We start from the raw sequence: 27,610 nt of genomic DNA, 5'->3' as shown, positions 1-27,610 counted from the left end.
CTTCCAGCACTCTGCCTTTCCCACCAGCCTGTGCATCTCTTGTGTCAGCTCCTGATCTGGTTTCTGCCCATCCTCCCCCAGTTCCTCTGCTCCCAAACTGGTCTGTATAGCCCAGGCTCTGGCCAGCCACCAGCAGCGACCCCAGGCACTCCTGGTCTGAGACTTGCAGTGGAGGAGGAGCCTGGTAAGAGAACCGAGAGCAGGTTTGTGCTCAGCGGGTGGCGTAGAGGTGCTTAAGGGGACCTGGACCATCTCCACTAGTGTGTCCCTGCTGCAGCCCTCATCCCTCCAAGGATGCTCTTCTTGCTGCTTTAAAACCTCTCTGAGGACAGTGCCCTGCATCAGGCTGCACCTGGGGGTGCAAAGGGCACCACTGCGTTTCAGGAATGAGTTATCTGAGGAAGTGGGTCTTCTCAGAGGAACGTTGCAGAGCTCCATGACCACCAGGAGATATTTCTGTAGAGTGTACCAAGCCACAAGTGTCCTTTTTTGCTGTTAACACACCAGCGTTAATCTGGGAGGGGCGGGAGGCGTGCTCACCATGCGGGAAGCCAATTACAAGTTCTTATATAAATCCAAATGTATCTTCCTAAATGCACCGCCTCTCAAAATGAGGTTGAGATTTAGTCTTCACAATAAGCCTGAACTGTGAACTTTTTAATTTGCACATGGTTTCAGGAAATCTAACTCATCCTATCAAAAAAACCCACTCCACTTCGGAAAAAAAAAAAAAGCAACAGCGCTCTTTAGCTTGTTTCTTTATTCCAGGAGCAGAGTAATTTATGTACTCATTTAATTTTGTTCTGCCACAAACAAAACCACAGTATATAATGCAATCCCTGTTGCTGGAACACATATTGTTGGAAGGACATTGGAGAAGACATAAATGTCCCTGACACAAAAGAAGATCCCAGGTTTCAGAGGCATCAGACAGATTGGAAAATATGGGGAGTTCAGTTAAATTTATGAGTGGTCCTTTGTTCTTTCCCTCAGAGTATGATGGCATAATCTTTTAAAACTACAGTAAGAGCCAAGTATCTGAGAGATGGGTGTTTTAAAAACAAACAGAGCACTAGGAAAATATTTTGTTCTGCTGCATTTTTGCCCACTGTTCATTTTGCTCCAGCAATGAAGGAATAAAACCCCCAAATAATTAAAAAACATTTGTGTTGGGAGGTGAGGTGGATAGTGTCTTCAGGGAAATGCCTTCTAAAACAAGAGTATTATATTACACATGCAAACTTCAGGCACAACATGCTGGATTTGCATAGATGTGCATACAGAGAGAGCCAAAGCCTCGCAGCCAGCCCCTGAAACAGCCCTATTTCATCCTTGAGAGAGCATCCGACAGCTGGATTCCACAACTTCGGAAAAGTCAAGGAAAAACCCAACCCTTACATCTTGCTGACCAAAAAAAAGCCCTCCCAACATGTGAATGAACTCAAGTCAGCTGGTGGGTAACTGGCTCAGTTATCTCTTATGTCACTGTTTCATCTGCCAGCAGTGAGAGGCTGATAAGCCCTGGAGGTGGCTGAACTGGGGAACAGCCGCAGCAGAGCCCTGCTGTTCCCTTCCTCCCCAGGCAAAGGAACCCCTTCTCCTGCCTCAGTTTCCCAATTAAACAAGGGAGACCAACACAACACTGTCTCTCACATTAGGATTTGAGAGGAAAAGATGTCATTACTGTGCTGTCAGTGAACATCACTTCCACTTGTCATTAGTCTGGAAAACAATTGTATTTTCTTTCTCTTGTCAGAAACACCAAATGAAAGGAAAAAAACATGGGGGAAAAAACCTAGCCCACCTTTTTCATTATATGGCATGAACTGTGTGTGTCACACAGATGGGTTATGTCTGTGTACAGCAGAGAAGGCTGGAGTTGGCCTCTGGGAGAAGTTATGAGATGTGTTTTTAAGCACTGTTATGTTGCAAAATGGTGATGCAATTGCTGCTTTCATCTGGTGGGAGAGCTGTAGGCAGCATCTTCCCCCATCCTTCCTTGCCAGTGGGGCTGAGATTTTCTTAAGTAATTGGAAATTTTGCAATGGGTTCTGTTGCTGGAGAGGTGGGACACTGAAAAAAACGGGTTTTTTTATTTAAAAAATAGAACTTGAACGACCAAAAGGAAGAAAATTAGCTTCAGGGAGATGAAATTGAAATAGACACTCGTCTTTTGGGTCAAACTGTGTATTGTATGATGTAAAAGCCTGATCTCATGCTGACTTGGGAGACTTTGCAGACAGCTCCAAAGCTCACAGTTGGACTTTCCCAATCATTAATAAAAGACAAAGCCAAAAAAAAAAAAAAGAAGAGTGCTGTTATAAAATAAAGAATAACTCATTTTTCACTAAGTGTTTAGGGTATTTTTTGGTAGGGACATGCCATACTGTCAGGAGCTTAATTTTTTGAAAGAATTTATCTGTGTTGAGACAACAGCCATTGGCAATAGCTAATTCCACCTACTGATGGAATTTCATGTCAAAGTAGGAAAAAAAAAGACAAAAAAAAGGGAGAAGGCACATCCCCAGCAACCTTATCAGCTTGGAACAGGACAGAGCCACACTCAGGCTTCTGTGCCAATAAAAAATTAATTATTCATACAAGTTCTTATGGAGAACAGAGGAAGACCAGCCACTGGGTGACCAAGAGCCTCCTCAGCACCAGCGAGGTGGGAAGGTGGCGGGGCCAGCAGGTGCTGGGAGGTGCAGTGGGCATTCCAGGAGCTCCCTTGAGCCAGAGGTGTTTGGGGTGCTGGAAGGGGGAATGGGGTGCATGGTTCAGTTGGTTTGGCTTCATCCCAGGACAGTGCAGCATCTTCTGCAGGATGCGAAAACCTGATTGACCTGACTCATATCACAGGGTATTGGCCAGTCTTTTGGTTTGAGATCAGATTTTGGCCCAAAGAAAAAGAGATATCAATTAAAAAAATGCTCCAATCCAGCCAATAATCCGCATTTTCAGTTTTTATTATTGGAAATATTTATATTACAGTAGCTTGGTATTTTAGAAGGCTATAAATGCATTTTTATATAATCAGCATTTTTAAAAGTCTATAAACATCCACTATGTTTGCCTAATGCACTATAAAAACTTCCAAAGGAGCTGTTATTATCCAACTTGTCACCTAACACAGGCTCCGAGGAGGAATTTTTTTTTCTTGTCTGCTGTTAATAAAATGAAGCAAACCATTAGCAGCTTTGGAGCTGAAGGGAGAAGCAAAGGGGCTTGTAATCTTGGACTCCAAAGGAAACGTCTGCAGCTTTGCTCCTCACCTCTTTGAGATTCCCAACACGCAACAACAATTTCAAACAGACAAAATCAGTTTAGGTTACATAAATTCAAAAGCCCGAGCCTGGTTCTTTTAAAGTAACATCTTGCATTTTGTTTGGAGTGTTGCAATCTCTCACATATCACTTTGAACTGGCTCAGTTTTACAGACTGCCGTGCAGCTTCCTCAGGTTTCTTCGTTTAGAGGAGTTTTAATGCAGAATTATTATGTGCACACATGAATATATTATTAGGCATATATGTATATATGTATGCAAATATATATATTTATATATATAAAGCCTGTCAGATGGTGGTGGTTGCACATCCAGGCCCCATCTCTCCCAGCACTCCCTGCATCCCAAACTCCCAGCGTTATCAGCACATGGAGCTAGCCCCAAACCAAGTCCTGATAAAAACATGCCATGCCCTTTGGAGAGAACACAGATATTTTAGTCCCTGGGAGCTTAAGGGTGAGTGTGGTTTTTAAAGCAATTAGTGAAGAGAAGAAATCTGTGTGCAAAACCAGGGTTGGGTTTTAAACAATCTCTTAATTCACATCTCACAGATTTGCTTTTGGTTCATCTCCCTTTATAGTTTGCTCCTGTTCCCAGCATATCTTGGTGTCGGGATGGATTCTCAACCCCAGGGAACCTGTCAGGGATGTGATAACAACTCGCTCAATCCAAAGAAGGGCATGGCTGTGCCTGTAAGAGTGAGTGGTTCTTAAGAGCTCCCCTGTGGCCAGGGCAGGGTCCTGCTGGGGCACAGGGAGCCACACACCTCCTGGAATTTGTGATTTCAGATGCACCCCCAGGGAGTACCAGGCAATGTTCCCCTGTGCTGGCTGGGCTGGCATTTTGGGTAAAGGCTTTCCTGGGGTGAATCTGGGGTGAGACAGGGAGGAGAAGGACTTCCATAGCTTCAGTTAGTGAGAGGGCATGAACTGGGAAAGCACTGACAGTCCTGACTGATGTCCAAGGAGGAGCAGCTTGGACATCCTTGCAATAATGGAAAAAAGGAGGAGAAAAACCCAACAGCAGTTTATGTCATTGTGGAGAAATTCCCAGCTGTTCCACAGGGAAACGAGCTGAGGGGGCAGAGGGGCCACTGGTGGTCACAAGGACCTAATGTTGGGTCAGAGGAGTGGGGATGGGGGAGAAGCTCTCCTACAGGCTCTGTCCCCACTGCCAGTCCCATGAGCCGCGGCAGATTTGGTTCCCGGGGTCAGGCAGAGCTGCCTGTGGGCTGCTCTATGTTGTGGTCACTGCAGAGATGGCTCTGTCACCACAGGGACACCAGACTCGGTGGTTTTCTGCCGCACACCTGTCCTGGGCTATCCAAACACTGACGGTGCGAACAGCCTGCCCTTGGGGCTGGGGGGCAGCAGAGGGAAATCCAAGTTCCCAACACGGGCTCAGGCTGAGACAGAAAAACCCAAAGCAACCCAGGACAGAGAGCAGATGCGTCACTTGTGGCTATTTCTGGCATCGCTCCTGGAGCTGGGGACCTCCGGGAGCACAGGGAAGCACCGCCCCGACCTCCTGAGAGCCCTTCCCACCTTGTGCCACTATGGGGTGGTTCCTGCAGGCATTTCCTATCCTTAGAGGTCTTGCTATCAGCTCCCAACAAGTCTAACAGCCTCAGATGAGTGGGGCCTGATGGTCTCACGTTGGTGTCCTAAGTGGAGGTGTCCGTCAGGATCACAGTGCCGGGTGGCCATCCCTGTCACACGCCACTCCACATCCATGGATCACTGATAGGAGCAGAGGATGTTGGGCACTTCATCGGGCTCATGCAAACTTCCCACTCCAGATCCACATCCAGCCACCACCACCCAAGCGTCTGTTGCCAGCTGCTGGTCCTTCCAGCCCTGATCCCCCAAAGCCTGCCCACAGCAGTGGTCACTCAGCAGCATGAGGTGCCCTTGGGTTTTGAGAGGTCATGGTCGTTCTGCTGCAAGCAAGCAGGACAGTTTGGCTGAGTGCAGCCATCGCCATGTCTGTCATCATTTATCCTCTTTCCCCAAGTGACCTCCCCAGGGCCCAGGAAATATTTACTTTGAAGCTGGGTCTAACTCAAGTTTCTAGGGACATTCACCTGCTTCTCTGGGCACAAGCCAAGGGCAGTGCCTGTGCTGCCAAAATCTCCCCTCCTTGCTGCACCGCTGGATGAAACTTTGGAGGTTGGAAAGATCCTGTGGCCTCAACACCCAGGAGACACCGCTGTGTTGGTAACGCGCATTAACCCACCCTGACTGGGGGGTTTCCCTGCCTGGCAAGGAGGCTCCTCAGTGCTCCCCATGTAGGGCAGAAAGTTCAACACCTTCCCAGTCTTCAGCACCTTTGGAGACACGGAAGGACAGACGCGGCCAGACAACGGAGGTGCTCGGGACATTGCGGTGAAGGACTTGGCCCCAGCGCGAGGCGTTTGAAACGCAGTTGCTCCTTCTGTAAGGTGAAAATCAGGATCCTTTGAGCTTCTTCCCCACCTTCTCGCCTGGAAACCTTTCTATCATGGAGGAAGAAATGCACATGAAAGAAAGAAAAGGAGAAGAAAAGAACCAAAGCAGGGGAGAGCCTGAGGTTTTCCAGCATGGACAAGGTCTCCGCTCTGTGTCTCTCACTGCTGGCGCTTACCAAACATAGCCAGGGCCCCGTGAAACCTCGGGCCGGCACAGAGTAGTAAGATGAGCTCCCTCTTTATTTGGCCTAGCTAAAAATAGCAGAGGGGAAAAAAAAGGCAGAGTCAGGACCCTGCAGGACCAGTAGTCAATGGGCTGCGAGGAGCGATTGAACTCCAAGCCCTGCTCGGCAGGCTCCAGCTGACGGGCTATTTTTTGCCGTGGTTGACTAAATATGGTCAGGGAGGGAAGAGCAGGAGCAGGGGCCGCGCGCCCGGGGGTGCGTGTTTGGGATGCTTCGTTGGGTATATAAGCACTGGAAAGGTGGACTCGCGTCCTGACCAGAGCTCCCCCCTCCCTCCGCCAGCCCCCCCAACCGTGTGCATCCCCCCGCAGCCTGACCCCCAGCCCGGGCTGACCCCCGGGGGGGTGACAAGGAGGAGGAGGAGGAGGGAAGGGGGGGGCGCAGGCACTTGTGCCGGCGCAGCCTCTCGCATCAAGGTGTGCTGCAATCCGGGCGGGCACGGTGGCTGCTCCTTAACCCCCGGCTGGCCGCGGCGCTGCCCGAGCGCGCTCCCCGCCCGCCCCGCGCAGCCCCCGCGGCACCGCGCTGCCTCGCTGCCTCCCCGCGGCACCGCGCTGCGATGCGGTGCAGCAGCGGGGATGGAGGGATGGAGTTGTGGCGGTGCTGGGCGGCGGGGGCGAGGTAAGGGTGGGTGGGAGGGGAGGGTTTGCCTGGTGGTTTTTTTTTTTTTAAATTTTTTTTTTTCTCTCCAAGTGAGGACTAATCCCATCCCTGGGCCTGCTCTCTGTTCCCTTCCTGCATTAGAGATTGGCTATAAGGAGAAGGCTGACGGCTGCAGCATGAAGCGCATTATTACCTTGTGATTCCATGACCCTCCTCTATGCATCCCTAACTCTCGAAAGCTGATTCAGCTTTCAGCTAGTGCTCTGGTGAGTCCTCTGCTGCAACAGAAGCTCCTAACTGGTATGTCTTCTTTTTTTTTTTTTCCCCCCTCTCTTCTGCTCCCTGCCTTGCCTTTAACCGCTACCAGCTCAGCTTGGTTTAAACACTTTTCCTGGCCAATGCAGGACTAAGTGCCCATCCAACTTACCCGGGGACTTAAATGTGGGCTTCTGTATCCGGCAAATGTATGTGTGTGTGTGTGTGTCTGTGTGGGGATGTGCTGGATGTGTGTTTAATCTGTGGATTGCTTAGGAAACCTCACCCCCCTCTTTTTTTTTTTTTTTTTTTTGTTCTGCCGTGGCATACTCCGCATTTAAAAAAAAAAAAAAAAACAAAAAACCACTAACAAACTGCAGAGCAAGCAGTGCACTAGAATAATCTGAACTGAAATGTTAGAACTTTGACATGCAACCGTTCTGCAAGGTTAAACCGGCCTTTAAATCCCTAATTCAGACACAGGCTGGCTAATGACACCTGGGGGGATTGGGGCTTTATTTATTTATTTGCAACAAACTAGTGCTATGAGCTGATACCAGGCAGAGCAAAAGGGTGAAATGTGGTTAAACTTAGCCTAACTTGCAATGATCTCAATGCTGTGGTGATTAACTGTTAAAATGCCGAGAAATGAGTATTAATTACAGGCGCATGGTTTGTGGACGATCAGAAAGAGAATATGGGGAGGCGGAGAAGTTCGGTTTCCCTGCAAGGGTTTGGAATTCAGGTTACATGAAGTGTAGCATCAATTGACTGTTATTGCTTCTGCAACTCAGAGTTGACTATGGTCATTATATTTTATATGATAGTGGTGGTACCTATCACATGAATATATAGACACCAGTTCTGTGAGCTGGATACTGTGGTGCACACACACACACACTCATGTAGATTTAAGTACCTTTTATAGCATGCATATGGATATTTTATACGCGTCTTTATGCATAGGTATATAAATGCTATATATAAGCAGGTGTAATGTATCACCCAGACACAACCCATCTCCAGGCTGTGTGGAGTGTGGATACAGGTATATGTGTGCCTGTGCCGGAGGGAGTGTGCACTGTGTAATTGTATAGGCAGAAATACGTGATTTGTGCTGTCAGTTTAATTGCTGGGTTCCTCTCGAGCAGATGGTTGTGACTGTGGCTCCCAAGGTCTGAGCCCAGTCTCTCTGCCATGGGCTGTGCTGGGACGAGCGCCTGCCTCCACCTCGGCCCTGCTGGTGTCTCCCTCTCCAGTGCCCAGCCCTACACAGGGGCTGACTTCAAAGTCCCCAAAGGTTTGTGCTGCACAGCTTCAGTTTGACTTTGCCACTTGGACCTGAGCAGCACCTTGAGCCTGGGGCAGAGCAGGGATATAATATACAGCATGTTGCTTTCCATCCCTCTCACCACGCTTCTTCCCCTTTCGCCTTCAGGCAACACCTCAGGCCCTTGCCTCTCCTTTTATTTGCCCCTTGGCCTCTGCATGATCCAGTTCTCCATCCATTTTTCTCTCCAGAACAGCCAGAGTTTTATTGCACGTGTTTTTCTGCCAAGAGCAAGTGTAGGAGCTCAGCGAGCCCAAGTGGGTTGAGGACAGTGGCTGATGTTCACCCACCATCACTCCACTCCTGGTGGTAGCCGGAGGATAGGATCCACAGGGTGCATCTGATGTTACATTAAAGACACCATCACAGCCATTTGTCTGCTCCTCCACCAAAAGGCACAACCCTGGAAAGAATAAGATTCCACCCAGAACCTCAAAGCAATTCTGCTGCTGTGGTTGTGTCATTGTCTTCCGTTCTAGTAAGGATTTAAAAGGTCATTTTTTTAAAGCTCTTGCACAGGGCTCGCTTTTGGTGGCTGGCAGCTGCTGTCCCGCTGGTCTGCAGAAGCTGGGGACTGTTCAGGACTGCCCATGTCAAACGCATTTGAAGAAATCAAGTTGGGTAAAAGGTGCAGATGTTTAACAGACCAAGAAGTCCAGTAGCTGTACTACTGCTGTCAGTCTGAAGGAAATTCAATACCACGGAGTGCTTGGCTGTGCAACACCCCACCACCAACACTTTGTTTTTGTATGTTTGTTTGGGGTTTTTTTTTAATCTGAAGCACTCAGACTTTCCCTCACACTCCTCAGCTCTCCCTTTGCTTTAATTTCACTGCAGTCATGCATTACACCAGTGCCACAGCTCCATCTCTCTTCCCCTTAATCCAAACTAAAGGTTGAAATTTGCCTTTAAATGAGACAAATAATGATGGTTAAAAGGGCCAACAAACTCAGGGAATGAGGGGGAAGCTGCACAGAGCCAGGACTCAGGCATGTGCTGGGTATTGCATGAGGGGTGTGAAGCGATTTTGGGGGTTGGGGCTGAGCACAGAGGATTTACACCCGGGCTCCATGCGGCCTTTGCTTTTCAGTGGTGCTGGAAGTCGATGGGGCGCAGGGAAATACTTGCTCCCCAGCTGGCAGTGATATTTTAAAAAGCAGTGAGAAGCATCGATGCAATTAGGTATTCCAAAGTGCTTAGTTTGCCACTTGCTAAGTTTACTTAAACCCTCTTTAAAGGGTTCATTAGAAGACTGTGAGAAACGGTAAAATTCATTAACACGGAGGCAGCCATTGCACATTTGCCTGTAAATTGGTATCGATCGGCGGCCGCGGCGGGCGCAGGTGAGGAGGCACCGTGCCCGCCCTGCTGAGCGAGCAGGCAGCGCCCGGCGTGACCTCCGCCGCGCTCCTGCCTAAATCCTGCCCATTATAGTCTCCCATTCAGCCCGGGCGGCGAGCGCAGCCCTGCCACTCGGCCCACATTGTTCAGGGAGCTTTAAAGCTCAGCACGGCTGCGAGGGAGGCGAGGGAGAGGGGCAGAGCCGGGGCTGCGTGCGGGACCGAGCCCCACGGGGGCACAGCGCGGTGGCGTCCAGGGCGCGCAGCCCACGGGGGCTGCGGGAAGAACTCGGCAAGACTTTGGCCCGAGCTCCCAGCACCTCGCTTTGGCTGCCTTTTATGTCTGCAGGTCTTCCCAAAGCCCCTTAGCTGGCGTGGAGCTCAACCGGATGAGTTATTAGAAGCAATTTTTAATTATTTTTTTTATTTTTAATGCCCTGAACTCTCCAAAAGGCATGTGCTATCTTTTGAGGGTTGCTTATCTGTGGGGTAGCGTCTCGCTCCCAGTGACCAGCAGAGGAAAAATCATTGGATTCACTAGGTAAGATGCTTTCTTCTTCCTATGCTTTAATCTCTACTTACTGATAGAGCAATCGCGTGTCTGGGTCTGATGAGTTCTCTTACTCTGGCGAATGGAGCAGTCCTTCCCGGTGGTGGTTTGTAAAGCAGTAGCTGGCCATTCGATTCTTGGCTTTCTGGAAACAAATTGGCTTTTTGTTTCCAAATTGTAGGATGGAGGCAATTGGGAATTGATACATATTTAACTTTCTCCCACATGGCTTTGTCTGAAATGAAACCTATATGCATATACAGCAAAGGCTTTCCTCTAAACCACATTTTGTTCTTTTTTAAATGCTAGAAGTTTATGATTTAGAATGATACACCTACTTTTAGGTGGAGTGGGAGGCTGGCTTTTACCCTGTGCCGTTTACGTTTCAAAGAGCCCCTGCCAGGGCAGCTACTGGACCTCTGCTGCTTTGTGTCCAGTGAATTATGCAGTTCCCCTTCCCAGGACCCAAAATCCATCATCTGCCGAGGGTACAGCCCAGCATTACGGGTGAGGATTGGGAGCTGGGGTGTGTGTCTGTCTGCACATGGGCTGGGCAGGAGGAAAGTCTGCTGGTTTGAACTGAGCCGTAACTCACTCTCAGGATGTAAATTGTAAATCAGCGTTATTTTTCCTCCTGTGACCATATAAATGCGCATATTGAAACTACCTGCTTGAGAGACATACTTCTTTATATGCCCATATGAACCTGGCAAGCTATGGAATGTAAAGAAGTATGTATTTCAGGTGGGAATCCTTCTCAGAGGAGCAATGTGTGACCCCGGGCAAGGCAGGGGAGAAAGACAGACAGATTATTTTATATTATTATTTTTTTTAACTGCCTGACCTGGCAGACTGACTGGGGAGTCAATTGATGATCTTGTTCCAGCGCGTGTATTGTTCTGTCACTTTGCCTGTGTCAGCAGGTGGAAATGCTCATCAGGACATTAAATATTCAATATGCTGACTGCGGCATGGGCTTTGAAAGGCGATGCCAGAGGAAAGCTGGCTGTCCGCTCCTGGGTTTTAACAGGGATGCAGGCCAATCGCTCCCTCTTCCTGCTTCCCCATCGACCCTTTTTACCCCAAAAATAAGGCTAGATAGCAAACAAAGCTGGCTGGTCTTTAAATCTAGGCACAACAAAAGGAGATGGAGGGTGGGGGGAGAAGAAGAGAGAGGAAAAGGAGACAACAGTTGTGGCCCGGGTGTGCAGTGTTTTAGCTTTAAATTAGTGTGCAAATTCCGCTTTTTGGATCTTTCCCACATTTAAACTTTTTGTGCTTGAAACTGGTGAGAAGGAGACCTTCCTTGTCAGTGTGGTGAGCCATCGAGTCAGCGGATCACAGCTAAAGCCAGAGGAGTGCCTTGAATATAGAGGTCTTATTTTCCCAAAGGAAAACAAGAAAATTAGATCTTTTAATTCTGGAAGCCTTTTCCTTTGTAACATTTTCCAATGCAAAATAGTTGGCTATTTTTCCAGAATCCTACAATAATGTGGCAAGATAAAGGAATTTCGGTTTAAATACAAGTTTAACGTTCTGCCTAGGTGGGAGTCACGTCCAAGGGTTTAAAGCTTTCAGCCCCAAATTTCTTCATATTTCTGTGATGTCGCAATGACGTGCAAAGCTGAACTCCTCAAAAAGCTGCTCCCCAGTTTCCCAAACTCTGGTTTCCGTCTCTGTGGGGCTGCTTGAGGGCACATTTTGCTCTTGAGTCATTTCCCTGCAATTGCAACCCCATCTTCGCCTTGCTTGCGGGCTCCTCAGGCATCATTTGGTAGGAGTGGTGCCAGGACATGTCATGCAGAGGTTAATCAAGTCTTTCCCATCGCAGCATCCTCCCCCAGGCATGGGAAACAGGTGAGGCTCTGAGTTTGGATTTTGGGGAGTCTTTATCCATCTCTATTCACGGTGAGCACAGTCATCACTTGTTCCAGGTACGCCAAGGGGCATTGAACTGTAAGCAGGTGCTCATGAGTAGAGAGTGAGAAAGGGCAGGTTGGGCTGTTGGGGAGATTTCCTACCTATAGGATTTGTGGGGTTTATTGAGGTGCCTTTTTGTTGTTGTTGTTGTTTAAATTAAATACCATGGCTGATGGAGGCGTGGGCAGTGCTAAGCCCCTTCCCAGCAGAGGAGGAGCCTTTGCTTTCTTTGTCAGGTGGCTTTGGGAAGGGTGGGTTTTGCGTTGGAGGATGGCTGGTTTGCACATCATCCTGTTTGATTTTTGGGATGCTCTGGTTGTGCTGGGCCCTGGAAAGCCAGGCCATTCCTGGCTGGATGCGGTGCAGTCCCTCAGGACCCGGCCGCAGGGATGCAGCAACCGCTGGGCTCAGCCCCACCAGCAGCCACCCTGCCTGAGGACAATCCTTGGCTCACATGACCCCACAGGGATCATTCCTGTGGATGTCCAGCCCCATTTTGGGGTCAGATTTAAATTTGAAACTGGTGCATGCTGGGAAATGAGCTGAGCCCTAGCAGGAAGGCACGGGTTCCACATAGGGCTGCGGTTCCGCTCCCTTGTAAATCAGGAATGCTGTCTTGAGTTTCTGGATGAAAAATGAGGACAATTCCCACCATTCTGAATATAACATAACATTATATCTAATATATAATTTATATATGAAATTCCCCTCCTTTCCTTGCTGACCCTTTGTCCCACTTCTCATTTTCCTTCTCCTTCCTTCTTTCCTGTTCTACCTTTTTCTTTCTTTTTTTTTCTTGTTTCCTTTTTTATATCTTTTTTCTACTTTCTTTTTATTTTTTTTTAAATTTTCTTTTTTCTTCCCCTCTCTCTCTGTTTCCTTCCCCTTCTCAGCACTAAAACCCCTGTGCCGCTGCACGTTGCTCTTGCAAAGGTGTTCACGGTTTGATTTACAGCAGATACCTGCATTTGTAATGCAATTTTTATCTCCTTCCCCCCGCCTCTCTGAATTAATACGCTTGTTAATCACATCGAATTGCTAACTTTAGGAAGTCGCTAAGTGCTCAGATTTATTTTTTATGTAAATATTTTCAAAGCTATAATTCTGAGCGCTGTCTCGCAGCATGGCAGCGGAGGTGGCAGGGGAGGCTTTGCAATGGACGGCGTCACCTGGGCTTGGGCGATGTTAAAAATGAAATGGGGTGGATGTGGCCCCCCAAGAGCCATGGTAGCCTTGATGTTGACACCAATGGAAGCAGGTGATGGCTGCAGGCCTTTGCCAACCACTTTGTACCGTTCTTCTGCTCCATGGCAGCTCTTCATCCCTTTTACACCTATTTGGATGAAAACTGCAGCCGTTACATTGCCTGCTCTATTTTACAGCTAAATTAGAGCGACTTCTCTTAAACTTTTTATGAACTGGTGGGCATCTCCTGACCTTGAGTGCTGTGGTGGGTGTGATAGAAGGAGCATCCGTGCTGGACCCACAGCGCTGGGATGCTCAGGTGCACCCATCCATCCTGCGAGCCGAGGACTGTGCAGCGCCAGGCACGGAAACAGGAGCTCTGAGAATTGTAAAAGCCATAAATCCAGTGGACCAAATTAGTTAAATTTTTCTATTCTATGCCTCACAAAATCCAGCCGTTCTGGAGATGAATTCCCCGCATGTAAGCGGAACTACCAGCAGGTATAAGATGGATATTTCGCACGTGCACACGAGAGCACAGGGACAAATTTGTGCCATGCGGTTTTCCCTGGCGGGTTTTTCTTTTTTCTGTACTTTTGTGTGCTTGTTACATTGATGATCCATTATTACAGTTGTTACTATTACTTAATGTTGGAAGACAGGTGGTCCCATAAATTCTAGCACCTCAATTTTTTTTTTAATAAAGGGGGGGGGGGGGCATGTTTGCAATTCAAGTTTAATAGTGCATTCATCAAGAGCAATAAAGCATTTTATTGCACAAGTATTTCAAGGGATGTGCTGGCCCTGGTAAAAGCATTAGTAAAGGGGTGCATCAGCAATCTCATTTAAAACTGTCGACCCAACGTGAAAAATGTTGCGTTGAAGAATAAACTGCTATTAAGCATGATTAGATTGACCTGCAGGACAGATATTTTAGCTGCAGCAGCACAAGTCGATCAAAGTGAGCATCGCTTAGATTGCAAATTTCTTTTTTTTAATGCCCTAAATTAAAAATGAAAGAGCCTCAGAATATTTAGGACCAGAGAGTGACTTTGGGGGTGAGATTTGTGCATTCGATTCGAAGTGGTTTGGGAAAGTGGGGAAAGGGGGAAAAGGTATTAATTACTGCCCCTTTAGCATACATTGAAAATATGTTACTCAGATCAACCAATCAAAAAAGAAATTGTGCTGACTCAGCACTCAGGCTAGTCTGCACGTCCGATTGCAGAAGAGATCAGCACTGCACTGCAGTATCTTTCCCTGCCTTTGACACCAGCCTAGCTGGGCAGGGCTTCCCTTGTGTTTCCCAGGACTGGTTTAGGCCCAGAACAAGAGAAGGCCCTGAAGAGAGGAGGAGAGAGTCAAGGTTGCACGAGCCTTGAGCTGCTAACAAATCCTTTTTAGTCAGTAGAAAGAGCTTCCATGCTAGGTTTGCCCTGCCAGATGCAAGCGGCATGAATTGCTTGGGAATATATCTATTTTTAAAGACTTTCACCACATCTTGCACTTAGCAGTGACTGTGGGCGAGGGGGTGGTGTGTTCCTAGCAAGAGAAATATCCTCGCTCCTCAGCTCGGATCCCTCTCTGAAAGCCCAGGGCTGATTTCAGTGCCGCACTGGCGGGTGCCTCCCAGAGAAGACGCTGGGTTAAATGTTCACCGCTTGATGCTGAAGTTGCTCTTGACCTCAGCCAAGCAGGCAGTGATGCTGAGAGCTGCATTCCCTCTGGGATGCAGGGGGTCATGCTGAGAGCAGCCCAGTGTTCCAAGGACGGGAGCCAAGAGAGAGCATGAGCTCCACTGCTGGCTCACTGGGCTTGCAGACAAGTTGTGTAGCTCGCCTGCCTCAGTTTCCCTCTGAGCAAAGTAGGTGCTCGCTGGGGAGTTGTTGAAGCTGTGTTTGCACTGCAAGGCTGAAGGTGGAGGTGGCCAAGGCAGGTTGGTGCAATGACCTGAGGCCAAGATTGTTCTGGCTTTGCAAGGACTTCCCTGCTTTGGTGTTGGCTTGCACAGTTCTGCCCTGCATGTATCTGGGGAGACGGCACAGCCTGCCTGGACTGTGCCCCTCTGCCCTCGTGTTGCCATGCAAAAACTCACCTGGGTTCCCCACACCTTGGAGCAGGTGCAAGGTGTGAAGTGTGGAGGCTGGACCTCAACCAGGACTCCACAGAGCCGTGGCTGACTGGGGGATATCCCAGTAGGATGATGGGCAATGGGGTCTGTGGGGTGCTCCGGCACCGTGGGGCTGCTTGCTGGTCACCAGTGTGGCTGCAATCACTGCTGGGTGACTCTGCCAGCACTGGGCAGGTTGGGCTATGCCAGGCTTAACCAGCTGTACATGCCCAGCCCTGAGCACCTTGGTGGGCACCTACAGGAGGAGCAGTGTGCCTGTGGGCTGCTGTCTCCCAACCACTGCAGCACTCCGTGATGCTGTTAAGGAGTTTTTGTTTGCCCTGAGTGAGCAGCACCAGCGTGCATCCCTGGGTTAGTCTGTATTTTTCCAGAACGGTCTGTACGGAGGAGCAGGGCTGGTGGATGACACCCTTGTGTGCAAGAGGAAGGCTTTCAGACACAGATATGTCTTGACTAAAGCAAGATTTGATAGTCAAAGGTTTTAGCAGTTGGAACAGTTGCTGGTGGTGCTCAGGAGGCTCGAGGGAAGCAGGCGACTGACATCTCCAACAGATGCAGGGTTTTCCTTTTTTTTTCCTTTTCCTTTTTTTTCTCCTGAAGCACAGAGCTGTGCCTGTAAATGCCTCGCCATGCCCAGATATGGCCTGTGCTGGGACCTGTGCCTCTATCTAAAAAAGCCCTGGGCAGACTGATGAGCCTGGAGGAACTGGGGAACAACTGCTATAAATAGTGCTCATTCTCAGCTGCCCTTCTGGGGGGACAGGATTAGGTGGCATCTGGGCAGCCAGGAGGCGTGGGACTCGTGACCACCAACCGCAGAAGTCACCCAGCAGCTGTAAGGACAGGAGCCATCCCTGCAAAGACCTTACATAGACAAGTCAAGCCTGACATTTGGGGAGTCGGATAAAGCCACAGGAGCAGGAATCCAGTGACCTAAGAGCAATGGAGAATAAAGTTCACTGCAACGGCCGGGACAGCGCTTCCAATCTGAGATGTGACCTGGCATTGGACACAGGACTTGGCTTTTGGCTTTTCAAGCTGTTTGGTGCAAGCAAAGGAAGGTGTCAGGAAGGAGTTGGTGATACGGGAAGCAAAGTGTCACAAGGAGTTGATGAGATGAAAAGACGGGTGTCCCCTTCTGGGACGCTGTGGGTTAATTTGCTTGTTAATTTCCTGGCAGCGAGACTATTGGAAGCTCTGATTTAATATTTGTGTTTACTTCGGGTAAACAAATTAACAAAAACCCCCAAGTCTTAATAATTTAAGACACCAGCTTGATTGAAGCTAGCAGAAAGTAATGAATCTCATGCTGTGATTTCACTCCCAACCTGACAGGACGTGGGCAGTGCCTGGAGCTCATGGCCATGTGGATGTAGGGTAACTGGTCCCTAAATGTGAGGGGGCTAATAGGTATGGACTGCAGGAGTGTGAAACAGCTTTTGTAAGACCAGAGGAGAAGGACTGTGCTGTGCTTGAATTAAGCTCACCCTTGAATATTTGAAGGGAAAGGTGGAGCAGGGAGTGGGGAAGGTTTGGCCAAACAGAGGAGGCGGCTGTGCAGGTGATACCTGGAAGGGATGTCCTGAAATGTGCGCAGTGGGAGACTGGGGATAAAATCATGGAGCAACACGGCAGCTTGTCCCTGAGCAGGTCTGCTGTGGGATGGGGACTGGAATGTGCAGGCAGGGTGGGATGGGTATTTATGCCCAGGCTTTGGCCCTTCTGTCCCTCACGGTGTCAGGGCTGTGCTGCACCACTTTACCTTCTTTAAATTAAGCCAGCTTTGTCCTAAAGCCTTGTCTTTGAGACAATAAGACGCACCCGCTAAAATCTATTGTGCCATTTTTGCAAAGCCCAGCAAAAGTCACCCGTGCATCGTCCCCTCCCTGTCCTCCACGCTCATTTGGCCTATTTGAAACTGAATTTATTCCTGGGAAGGTCCCCATCAATTTGCTTTGCTCTTTTGTTGACAAGTTTATTAAAAACCTGGGCAACTACATATTAAACTTTTATCAGTGTCGAGGAAGAATACATCCTTTGAGCGGCCACAAAAGTTATGGATTGGGGCTTAATGTTTCTTGTTCCACCATTTGGCTGAGTCAGCGTAACAAATAAAAGCTGCCACTTCTATTTTTTTTTCCCTTTCTTGAGAGACAGTTCCCTTAACAGTATAAGTAACTGTGTCCAGTAATGCAAAAAAGGTTCCAGGTCTGGGTAAACAAGAGGCATTTTTTTTTTCTTTGTGGCCATAAGTCTGTAATGATTTGAATAACTAATTTAAAATAAGAAAATACGAACCCTGGAGAAAGTTATTGCTGCTTTGCTCTGAGCCAATAGTTTTGGTAAAATAACTGTTACTTTATAGTATTTATATGAAAAAATTCACTGCAAATTAATAATTGCTGTACTGCAAGTGATGTGTTTTCATCCAGTGTGAGGGCTGGAAGGGGTTGGAGAGATGTTTGGTTGGGGATGTCCCTTCACGCTGCTGCAATAGGGGATCTTCGCTCTTTTTCTTTAGTCATGAGACGAAACAAAGAGGAGGGCAATATGTTGCACCAAAGATGTTAAAAATAAAGCGTTAGAATTGCATAACCTAGTTCCTGCCGTGCAGCTGAGTTTTTAGAAGTTGAAAGAAGCCTGAGAAATAATTGGTGGGAAGGAGTTTAAACTGATATAACAACAGACAGGCAGGGCGAAAAAAGTGAGCATTGGCGGGACTAAGCCACAATTCTTAAACTCTGCTGGGCAAATAAATAAATAACACAGCATCTTTCTCTGCCTGTCACCGTGTCCAAGGATTTTTTAGTTCTTAAACAGGTTTGCTGGCATAATTTGTCAAGTCCAACAGGGAGGTTTCCGTGTGACAGCCGATCGTTTTTCACCAGGCACAGTGGTGCACCAGAGCCGTCCTGGCGGCTCGGAGCAGCTCCATAATTAGACAAGAGTTAACATTCCTCTATGAGATGGCTCATCCCTCCTGCCCAGGGCATGGCACAGCCCCCCAGGGCCCATCCTGCGCCGTGCCCGCGGCCGGCAGGGAGCATTCCGGACAAATCCATCTGCCTCCAGGAGTTTATCTGCATCACCATTTGCTCCAATTATAACTAATTGGACACATATTGCATTTTCATAGTATCTAATTTTCTATTGATTTTAACGGGACTGCTGGTGTTTTGTACTATTAAGTGGTATCTCCTATCAGTTGTTATTTAAAAACGCTGAGTGCACTCCCCTGTATGGGATTATGCAGTCAGCACATGTTTTAAAACCTGTTTAATTGTTAGGTCCATAAAATGCACAAACTGTATTAGGGAATGGCTTTGTTCTCTTTTGAGAGTATGAGTAGCAAAACAAAAAAATCCAATTCCACAACTATTTCCATGGCTGGTTTCAGGAGGTGCAGCTCCCAGAGACCTGCTCAGAGTCTTTGGGAAAACAGCTTTGGAGGGACCATCTTGATCCCACATGGAGCCAGCTCCCTCCAGGTAATGATGCTCTGCATTGTCAGAACAGAGCAGGTCTGTGCTTGAAACGGGACTGTTATTTTGACAAGAGGCCTAGGACCAAAATTTGGGTTGAGACAGAGATAAAGTTACTTTAGATGCTCTGTATAACTAAGGAATAAGGTGATAACCGTAGGGTTTGGAACTTCATTCCCTGTCCTAGGTATTGCTGCGTACCTTGGCAATACACCCAAATAAAACCAGACGATCAAATTAGCTATTTCATTTCAGCAAGTACTCACTGAAGCAGGGTGAAAGCAACAGTCCTCTGGTCAGCACCATTTAAAGAAGAAAAGATTTAAAGGAGAGATTTAGGGGAGGAAGGGAGAGGTGGCCTGGCAAAGAGCATTTCCAGCAGTACACGGGGATCACTGGCTCAGGGATGTTGGATAACAGCAATAATGGTGAAGAAGGCAGATTAAAGGAGATGGAAATAATGTTTTGGGGCAGCCAAGTTATCCCAGGGTGCTGGTGAGTTTGCTGTCAAGTTGCTGCCTTCGCTGCTCATTAGCAATTAGCATGTTGTGTTTGTTGGAGACAGGTGAGTTCATGAGGGTGTATAAATTAAATAGACACTTTATTAAGTTCAGGTAATAGTTTTGGTTTGAAAGACTGAGTGGCTACTGCGATGTCAGCAACTGCTTTAGTGCACAAAGGAACTGAATGCTTTTTAATTAAGTCAAATAAAATCCAAGCAGAAGGCTCTTGAGCCTTGTCTGGAGTCTACTTTTTGGGTTGAACATCTTTAATTTTAGAAATGTTAATAAAACACAGTCTACTTTTTCCCTGTAATAATATAAGTTCAATTAATATTTGATGTCTGTAAGGAAAAGGATAAAAGCAGTGAGCTTGTATTTTCTGGTTTACAAATGGCACATTGGGCAGAACCCGACGACTGTGGCATTGATTTAAACATCCTTGCAAAGACACCATGCAATAAAGTTGAATCATCTGCAGTATAAGTATGGCTGTTTGGGGGAAAAAATAGCAATGCAGGAGAGTAGACATTTTCCTGTATTATCAAAAGCCACTTCATTTTGAGGAAATTTCCTCCAATTTAGTAATGTTTGGATGGAAATCAAATAACACATTAGCTTGGGGAAAGGGGAAAAAAAAATCCTTCCAAAGCTAATTACAAAGGGAATGTGCACTTCATTAAGATAAAGCTGTAGGAAATCAATGTTCTGTATTGTTGTTTTTTCCTTTTGATTGGATTTTAGAATGATAAATTGTTCATGCATTTGATCTAAAAATGATTTGTTTATTCAGATGAAGAGCAACAGTACTTTGTCTCATTTGGCCTTTTAGCTTATAACGATAATGGCTTGGAGGGCTGCTCATTTCTCAAAAGTGTATTGGACTGGAATAGCAGGAGATTTCTGGACTCAGAAGGATGGGCCCCATGCAAGGGTTCGTTGTAGGCTAATTCTATTGCATGTTGAATCTTCTGCTTCATTAGGAATATCGACAAATGCTGATAAATTCTTTGGCTTTTCTGTACTGTCTATAACGTGTCTTTATTAGAATATTGAGGCTGAAGAGGAAAGATCTGCAATAGAGGAGATTCTCTTATGTTGGGTACTACTGATCCTACTTGCCACAGCACTGGGGGCTTTTGCCCGTTTTCCTGGATATAATCATGGACAGCACTGCCAGGCACAGGCACCATGCAAGGGTGGCCAGAGAGGGAAAAGCCATCATGTGTTTGTTCTGTTATTTTGGCTTTGATCCACCTCTAGCCCCTGGCTCTCACTCAGCGTGCCCATGGCTCTCCAGTGCCATCCCACAGCGCCTGTAGGCTTTGCCCAGCTCAGGATGACAGGGAGGCACCAGCACCTGTTCCTTCCACACCTTTCCAATGCAAGACCCAATTCCATGAGGAGATGATTGGACCTGACTTCACTTTGGACACAAGCCCAAACGTGGTGGTGTTGGGTGGTTGAGGTTTCAGGCCTGGTTTGGGGTGCTGTTGCCGGCTGCACTTGCACAGGCAGGAAGGGAGAGCAACACCAATCCCAATGTAGGATTGGCAAACTCTCCTGCCAGATCCTGCCTGTTGAGCCTGGCAGTGCTCAGCAGGCAGAGGTGAAGCCTGTCCATCCTGTTTCACAGGAGTGGGGGCCCACGGCATTTGGGAATGAGCACTGCCTCGCTGGAGAGATCAGGGGCTTCAGCAGAGCTCAGACCTCTGACCACATCTGTAATCCATCTTGCTTGGGTGGCTGGTACAGCCCCAGAGCCCAGCCTGGCAGTGCCTGGGCTGGCAGAGACCTGGACCCTCCCTGCTGGGATGCTACAAATCCCTGTGGGTTGCAGCCCTCTCCAGCTTTATAACGTGGGCTGCTCTTTCTCAGCTGCTGGGAAAGCCTCACCACCAGAGAGACATCATTAGTTTTGATTAATGGCATCCAGAAGAGAAAACCTAATTTTCTAAAAAGGAAAACCTTACCCATAACTCACTGCAGAGAATTTAAACAAAATGTTATAGAACATCCATGCCGACTCACATTGATTTCAAATATGTTCCAAGGCACTCCCCGAAAGCAAAGCAGGAGGGAGTGGGGACAGCTCTGGTCCCCAGCAGAAGATGCTCAGTGTAACCCCACACCTTTCTCCCATAGCGCTGCTTTCAAAGGACTGACCCCAAATCAACAGGGCTGGGACAGAGCACATGTACCTGGGAGCAGAGTGTGTTTGAGGTGGTGATGCTCAGGCAGTTTGGTGCACTCTGTCCCAAAATCCATGTGTCCATCAGGGTTTAGCTCAATATAGCCTCAGTTGCTAATGGCACTTCCACCTCTACCCAACCACCAGTAAATGATTGCTTTCCTTTGTCTCCCGTAAGTCACCAAAGGATGAATTTAATACTTCCAGGTCTTCACTGTCTAAGCTTCCTTTTAGTTCCTTGGCTTGATTGTCTCTTGAAAAGGTACCTAGAGATAACTTGATTAAATTAATTGTTGAACTCTTTTTAAAAAGCTATTCTCTCTCCCTTTCTCTCTCCATCTCTCTCTCCATTTATTTATAGGCAGCTTAGAGTAACGGGTTTGGGCAGTTAAGTGATCTGCAGTGCTTACCGTGACAATGCGAAGCCTGTAATTCTTCGGGAGATAAAATGCTGGCCCACTTGCAATATTTCTGTGTGCAGAGGTTCCAAGCACAGGTGCTTTTCCTTGGTTTCGTCTTGCAGCACGGTGGGCTGTGAGGGAGAGGGGGGAAAAGTCACCTTTGCCTTATGACGCATATAAATTCTTTAAATAGGTTATGCACATGGCAATGTGCGATGTCTGCGCGTGGCTCCGGGTTAAGAAGGAAAGGCCTGACTTTATTGGCTCCCACTGCAGAAATGATTGGAGCTGCTGTGATTTTTAGATTTGATTTACCGCGTTATTTTTAGCCGTGGGGTGTTCATGCTGCAGGGCTCTCCAGGAGATATCAACACCCCAGTGCTGAGATGTGAACCATCACAGGAGCGACTTGGACAGTAGTGGTGTAGCAGGGACTTGTTTTCCCCATTTGGGGACAAATTGCCAGATTATGAGATTGCAAGAAAGAAAAGCCTTTTTTTTTCTTTCATTACCTCCTCCCTTTTGTTTCCTTTCCACCAATTTCCTGTTGGTTTCTGGTGATGGCAAATACAACCATTGCCTGAGCAGGTCTTAAACCTCCTGAACATGCTGATTTTAATGCCAGATGAGAAAACACAGGAGGCTTCACAGTAGGGAAGCAAAGTTTGCTAACCTCTAAAAAAATATTTCAGGTGTTTCAGCCTTTTCCCTCCCATTTTTCAAGGAGAGCCCTGAGGGGAGAAGAGTTCTGCAGCCCGAGTTCCTTGGCTGTGGGCTGGGCTGGTTGTAGCAAACGACACCTCTGCTGCTACGTGTTGGATGTCACTTCAGACACTGAAACACAGGGCATGGAGTAGGACAGCACACGATAAAACACTGAAAGGAAGGAGGCAGGAGGTGATAATTGAAACATCTGGAGGAAAACAATAGCCTTTACTTATGTCACACTGTTGTAGCAGCGTGGCTCTCAAAACAGAGCCAAATATCAGGTTTTAAAATGCTTCAGGCTGATGGTTACTGCTGCAGACTATTCCACTGCTGTTCAACCTGCCTCTTTAATTCAGACCCGCTCTTCAGCCGTAGCCTCTAAGAAGCTTAAATAAATCCTGACTGCCTGAAAGTGAAGCCATTTGAACCAGTGCGGCATCAGGCAGCAAGTTCAGAAGAGGTCCAGGCAGCTGGGAAAGAAAAGACCCCGAGGAATTCTCTTCTCTGCTGCCACAGCCCATGGGGCCAAATGCTTTGCTAAAGCTGGTAAAATGGAACCAAATCAACTGTTCAATGGATTTGGTCCCCTTCAACCAGCTGTAGCTGTGCATTGATCTCTCAGACGCACCTTGGAGGATGAAACACTTGAACCCGACCAGGGCGGCTCAGGTAGAAGACAAATGGCCACGTGAACACTGCTGATAAGGAAATCATGATGATTGGCATCTACAGATCTATCACTCGGGCTCTAAACTGGTGGGCTGAGCCTGAGTCATTATGTGGTTGCCAGTCAATTCTGCCTAACGGAGACCACTCAAGATTGATAATCCCTATCACCTTCCTCCATTGATCTCAGCTGTAACCCAGTGTATTCCCACTGCAAGTGCTTGCATTTTCATATGTGTTTGCTCATGCCCACCCAGAAGCCCTGTGCCTCGGCGTTTCATCTGCTGCAAGGAAGAATAAAGGTTTTGATCTGAAGTTCCCTCCTTGTGTTTTGTACCACGTGCCGAGCTGCTCCTTCAACAGCTCTGGTGAAGAAATGGGCTGTTACAGGGCTACCAGAGCTGGGAAGGAGTTGGGAATACCAACTGCTTCCTCACTACCCCAAACTGCAAGTATCCACGGTCTGCACTAGCCAACAATATTTTTTTGTTAATGAGATAAAAGCTGTGCTCCTAAAAAAGAGTTTCCTGTTTGACTTTGTTGACCTAAAAGACTTGTAAGGTCTCTCCCCCGGTCTGGTCCTTATAAGCACTAATGTTATGCTAATGGAGTTAAAGAAAATCACTCACTTTCCCATGTAATAATGATTGGTGGGAAAGTAAGCTGGGCGTCATCCTTTCCTAGCCATTGTAAATCTATAGGACTCTCACAAGCTATGAATATTGCCGCTTTAATGAGCCATTTGGATGCAAAAGTCTGATGGGAGATTATTCATGTCTTTACTTCTTAACAACACCTGGCCCAAGTTAACCCCTGGCATGAGAGTGTGCAGAGATTTGTCTCTTTTCACACGCTAGAAATTAGGTTTACTTCATTTCACATCCTGGTCCTTTAGGTACCGTTTAAGTGTTCTTACTAGGGCCAAGAGTATTCGTGTGCTTCAAGATAAGGAGTTGTTTGATGGATCTGAGCCTTAACATGCATCTAATATTTATGTCACTGGGTATTTAAAAGGCAAAGACATGAGGAGCAATGTTACTGCAGGAGCGCCTTTCCTCAGCTAAAAGGAAAATAGTGCTTACTCAATCCTGCTGGCTCATTTTTCTGTACTTTAACAGTGCCTAAGCATCCATGTCGATATCCTACTGAAGTCTACATGTGTTTTTTCTCCCCATATACTTCAATCAGATCAGACACATTTTCCTTCTTGCCACCAGCTGATTTCTTGGGAATATGTAGAAGAAATTAGACATTCTATTATTTTTAATTTATTTATCTTCACAACTGCAGCATCGTTCCAAACAGCCAACAATGCACCCAAAAGGGCTTTGACCTGGCCTGATAGAAGAGACTCGAGCAAATGCAAAATGCACTTGCTGACATTTGTGCCTGCAAACAGAGGAAAAGGAGCAGCTCCAACAAATCCCTGCATAAGCATGGAGCCAGTGTGATGCCGTGGGTAGTGAGGGTGCTCGTTGCTTTCCAGTTGAAGCCTCACAGCACAGCTCTGCCCTTGGCAAAAGAGCCAAATGGCCACTAGTTCTGTAGCTCTGAGTCACCTCTTGACACCTTATCTGTCCTGGATGATTAATTGCTTTGTAGTTATCCGTGCTGGTTTCTGAGCACTACTCAATCCCAGTTCCTAATTCCCATCTCAGAAGCATCAAGCAAAGGCATCTGCTGAGGCAGGAATGACTGTCCAAGCAAACTACCTCAGTGCTGTCGCTGCCAGTCCTGAGATTCCTGAACATCCTTGGGATGAAAGCACAAGGGAAGGGGAATCCTCAGCACAAGTTCCTAATTGCTGGCAGCCTGGGCTGTGAATGATGTTGAGACTCTAGAGGAAAAGGTTGAGTAGAAACAGATGCTTCCAGCAGGTTGTGGCCTGGGTTTCCAAAATACCATGCTTGTCCCGCCTGCTCCCACAATCTGGGTTATTTTCCCTTGTTCCCCAGGGCTGAATCCAATGTAAACAACACCATTATTAATATTCTTCCTTGGTAATGATAATTAAGTTGCTAAAAAATGTCAAATAGGGAAGCTGGAGGCATTGCAACTTGAACAAAACCAGGGAATGTAAATGAAAACATTTGTTCCTTAAAGAAGTGTGGTACCCTCAAAGCCACCTTGAATAGCAGAGAAGCTTCCAGTTCTCTGGAAGCAAGAGAAGGTATGAATACACAGGGATCCCAAAAGTTGGGCCGTGCATTTAAATGCATAAATGTGGATCCCACCTTCAGGCACCCATGCTTGAAGATTTCTGGCTGTGTTTTTATTGCCTAATTATATCTTTATGGAATGAGAAATTCAGCTCACTTAGCACGGAATTTCTATAACAATACAGCCATTAAGGTCTAGTCAAGGAAATATGAGGCCCAAGCAGAAGGCAGCAGGTAGACTTCAGAAGAGCTCTCTAGGGACTGATAATGTGTAGGGACAAATGTAAGGCATGGGCCAAAAAATTGTACGTCTCCTTCCCAACAATTTGTGTTTCAGCTCTGCTCACTCACAAACCCTTCCTGGGGCAACAGCAGGGTTTGGAGCAAACTGAGCTCGCTGATATCTGCCCTTTGCAGCTGGGAGCTGCCCAGATCCTGAACCCATCCATGGTCTGAAAATGGGATCTGCTTTAGTCGATTTCCCATAAAGCACAGTTCTGAGGGGAAGTCTTACCACTGGCTTTGAAAACCCCAGGAAAAACTCCTGGCTAAGTCATTAGAAACCTTTAGCCAACCATCCTTAACTACATCAAATCTAATTGTTTCCCATATCTTCTAAGAGGCTGCTTCTGATGGCTCACCAGACACTGCTGGTTTCCTGGAAACCCTATTAGCTTCTCAAACAAGGCAATCCTGAGGACTCACTCCTGCAAACCTTTTGTGCAAATATTAAATAACAGCGAATAATTAGCAAGAATAATCCTTTTTGCTTGACCCTCTTCTGTAATAAAGACCTTTGTCGGCGAATGCAAACGTTATTTTGAGGAGCAATTCATAATCTAGAGCTGTTGAACACATCAGCCTAAATACACTAATACTCTAATATCCATATTTGTGCAGGACTTAAGACAGACAAAAACAGGCACGTTCTCTGTCCCAAAGACCTAAAAGCATTCACCAGTCAAGCATAGGAAGAGGATGTGGCAAAAGAGGTGGCAAAGAAGGGACTCACTTCTGCATTTGCTATATCTTCAAGTGTCTTAGGTGGTGTGATCAAATCAGCTGGATTCTGTCCATGGAGATTTTTTCTGAGCATCCTTTTCCTTCACCTGTTTTTCTTTTATTTTTTTTTTTTCTGAGAGGGGAGAAAAGAAAGGACAAGGAAGCCAACAGGCAGATAATTGTTCTGTGCTGACAGTTTGTCAAGTGATGGAAGAACAATTTTAGTTAAGAGATCTGCGTTACAGGGGCGAGCGAGCAGAAGTCTCTTCTTTTCCTCCCAGATGGCATTGACATGTAGCCTGAAGGGGCTATCAGGATACAAAGCTAAAGATGGTTAAAGACATTAAAAACTGTACAATGTGAGCACCATCTACGCCAGGACCATCATCTAGGAGGAAGATTCATCCTGACGTATCAGGCAGAAGTCAGATCTTGGTGTTATATAAAGCTGTTGAGCCGAAAGTATTTTTGAGATAGATAAAAAATATCTATTCCTGCTACTAACCATGCCTTTTCCAGTAGGTTTTTACTGACTCTTGAAAAGCTATGACCAATAAATGTGATGATCTGCCTTCCCTTTTCTTTCTGGGTGAACAATATCTTCTGGGGGGTGTTGATCACTGCAGGCAATGAGTGTCTTGAGCCATTCCAGTCTAACTCCACTTCCCAGCAAGACATTGAATGCATTCTCTTCATCACACTGTTTCCCAAATCTGCCAGGGCTTCTGTTAATGATAAATATTGCACTTGAAATCAGGTTATAAATCTTGCCATAGGATGGAGGTAATTTGAATTCTGCATTTCTTGGATTTGGTGTTGTGTAAGTTGCTTAATTAACTTGCACAGAGAATGGGCCTAATAACATTGCATTTTTTTAATAAGCGAGCAGTGCAGCTGGAGGGATAGACAACCATGAAGAGAGGAGTTCACCTGCAGGAAAATATCCTCTACTTCCCCCAAAAGCGATAAAAATGTCAATACATTGACACAATCCCTAATTAAAAATGACTGCCATAATCACATGTATCATAGCCGTAGGACTTTGGTTTGGATTAACACAAACAGCAGGATGTGCTGCACATGTTTTCCAAAGGAAGAAGGGGTTGGATGATGGTATCTCCTGCACACTCAAGCAAGAGCAGAGGAAGGATCCCTCAGCTACTTTGTGCAGGTTGCTCCTCCGCCGCCCTTCCTGGTGAGCTGCAAGACGGT

At 47.0% G+C, this 27,610-nt stretch overlaps 1 long non-coding RNA gene across 6 annotated transcripts; it reads left to right on the top strand.

Annotated features, from left to right (window-relative positions):
* Positions 1 to 6,266: 6,266 nt before the first annotated feature.
* Positions 6,267 to 26,973, top strand: LOC125334803. 6 transcript variants are annotated; one of them, XR_007207238.1, is made up of 6 exons: positions 6,267 to 6,391; positions 6,669 to 6,878; positions 7,985 to 8,133; positions 8,672 to 8,791; positions 9,957 to 10,044; positions 23,495 to 26,973. It is a non-coding gene; the product is annotated as an uncharacterized LOC125334803 (long non-coding RNA). The 6 variants fall into 6 exon arrangements; XR_007207234.1 differs by lacking the exon at positions 8,672 to 8,791 and having other exon boundaries at positions 6,720 to 6,878; XR_007207237.1 differs by lacking the exon at positions 8,672 to 8,791 and having other exon boundaries at positions 6,669 to 6,844.
* The last annotated feature ends 637 nt before the right edge of the window (positions 26,974 to 27,610 follow it).

This window comes from Corvus hawaiiensis, chromosome 17, assembly GCF_020740725.1.
Source record: "Corvus hawaiiensis isolate bCorHaw1 chromosome 17, bCorHaw1.pri.cur, whole genome shotgun sequence".
Taxonomy (NCBI): domain Eukaryota; kingdom Metazoa; phylum Chordata; class Aves; order Passeriformes; family Corvidae; genus Corvus; species Corvus hawaiiensis.
This window is presented reverse-complemented; position numbering and strand designations above follow the sequence as displayed.